The following is a 2,574-nucleotide window of genomic DNA, read 5'->3' on the forward strand; positions in this document are numbered from 1 at the left end:
GGGGAGCCTGGTGGGCTGCCGTCTATGGGATTACACAGAGTCGGACACGACTGAAGCGACTTAGCAGCAGCAGCAGCAGCATATCATTACGGATCTCATCTACTGGTAAACTATTAAGTTCACAACGGCAAGTACAAGTTTTCCAAAATTCTAACTTTTACTTGAAAGCATAACTGTTATTATAGGTTAAAAAAAATATTTCAGTAGTCTTTCTTAAGGTGATTGGATAGCTAGATTTATTTTGGGCAGAATTGCTGCCATATATTCAAGTTTGAATTACCATATTTTGTGAGTTGTTCTTTCAAGTAAAAACAGTGCTTCATTTAAAAAGTGCTATTTGTTCACCTTGCAACTCAAACAATCCCACAAGTGCTTTTACTCAGGGCATCATATTTCAATATGTAGCTGAAGTACCTTATATGTACTTTTAAACAATATATACTTAATAAAATTGATACTTTGTAGTCCTTGATATGGAGAAGGAAATGGCAACCCACTCCAGTACTCTTGCCTAGAGAATCCTGTGGATAGAAGAGCCTGGTGGGCTGCAGTCCATGGGGTCACTAAGAGTTGAATACGACTGAGCGACTTCACTTTCACTTTTCACTTTCCTGCATTGGAGAAGGAAATGGCAACCCACTCCAGTGTTCTTGCCTGGAGAATCCCAAGGACAGAGGAGCCTGGTGGGCTGCGGTCTATGGGGTCGCACAGAGTTGAACACGACTGAAGCGACATAGCAGCAGCAGCAGCAGTCCTTGATAAAGGAGTTTCTCTAGGTGAAACTTTTTTTTTTTTTTTTCGAGTACATGCTGAATATCAATGACTGTACTGCATTTGATGCCACTGCCTTGATTTATGCTAAGGCAATTTTATCCACTATGGTTTTTGCATAATCAATACAAATGTCCCATAGTGAACAAAACGTCATCCTAGGATTATTATGAAAACCATTTTGATCTTACAGACACACCCTGAAAAGGCCTTAAGTACCTCCAGGGGTCCATAGACTATACATTGGTCTAAACTCTCCAATTAAAAGTCAGACAGTTATCAGAATGGGTAAAAAAGCAAGACCAAACAATATGCTATCTAAAAAAAAATAACACTCAAACACTGATCCTAAGACAGCTGAAGTGGGTATTCTTGCCTGGAGAATCCCATGGACAGAGGAGCTTGGCAGGCTACAGTCCACAGGATAGCAAGAGTTGGACACGGCTTAGCGACTAAACCACCATCAGACATCATGAAAAAGCATGAATAAAAGGGACATTTTATCATGGTAAAGTATCAATTTGTTAAGAAGACATTATAATCCTAAATGTATACACAAAGATACTCAAAATGTCCAGAAAAAGTGGCAGAACTAAAAGAAGAAATGAACAAATCCACAATTATATTTAGAAATTTCAGCACTCCCCTCATCAATTGATAAAACAAATAGACTTCTAGTTTCCAGTTCTGTGTGCAAGGAACTTGACGTCACCACTCCATTTTAACAAGAAAAAGACTGAGTAGACTGAAAAATCAACAACTTTTATTAGATCTATAAGAGTGGTAAGGATTTAGAGCAAGCCACTGTTCCCAAAATTGGAGAGACAGGCAGACAGAGTCACAGTTTTCTGGAGCAGAGACGAAGGAATAGAAACTGGCTTATGGATAGGGAAAGCTGACTGTAATTGACAAGTTGCCAGATTCTCAGTGTGGGCAAATTTGGGGGTTAAAAACTTTAGGAGGACCCAGTCACATTGCAAAACATCATGAAATCAACCTCCAGGAGCTTGACCTAGTTCCCACAGTCAATACCAGGGAAAATCCTCTTGGGCTTCTAGCAGGAAGAAAAGGAACCATTTTGAAATACATCAAAACACTCTGTTCTTAACACGGCTTGCCCTCAGGGGAAACTAGTTACCCAGAGCCTAATCTGCTAGGGTTTTATCAGGGCTCAAGAGTCTGCCTGCGATGCAGGAGACCCTGGTTTGATCTCTGGGTCAGGAAGATCCCCTGGAGAAGGAAATGACAACCCACTCCAGTATGCTTGCCTGGAAAATCCCATGGACAGAGGAGCCTGGTGGGCTATACTCCATAGGGTTGCAAAGAGTCGGACACGACTGAGCAACTAACACAAACACATTATCGGAGCCAACCTGAGTTGGGAAGGGAAATACCCAACTCCAGCCCACGTTTAGACATTCTATCCAGCCCAATGGGAGAAAGAAAAGCTGAGAAACACTTGGGAAGTTCACAGTCCAGAGTTGCAGACTCACTAAAAGACCGATATCTACTTGTAGGACTACAGAACACTTCCCCTCTCCTCATAACTCATCAGCACATTACCAAGCTGCCACTTTACAATTCCTTTCACCCAGTACATCACGTTCCAAATGCCAATGAAAAAATTACAAAGCATACTAAAAGGCCAAAAATACAATTTGAAGAAACAGAGCAAGCATCAAAACCATACATGACAGGGATCTTAAAATTATTCAATCAGAAATTTAAAACAACTGTGATTAATATGTTAATATGTTAAGGGCTCTAACGGATAGAGTAGACAGGATGCAAGAACAGATGGGC

This window comes from Bison bison, unplaced genomic scaffold (assembly GCF_000754665.1).
Source record: "Bison bison bison isolate TAMUID 2011002044 unplaced genomic scaffold, Bison_UMD1.0 scf7180017864317, whole genome shotgun sequence".
NCBI classification, from domain to species: domain Eukaryota; kingdom Metazoa; phylum Chordata; class Mammalia; order Artiodactyla; family Bovidae; genus Bison; species Bison bison.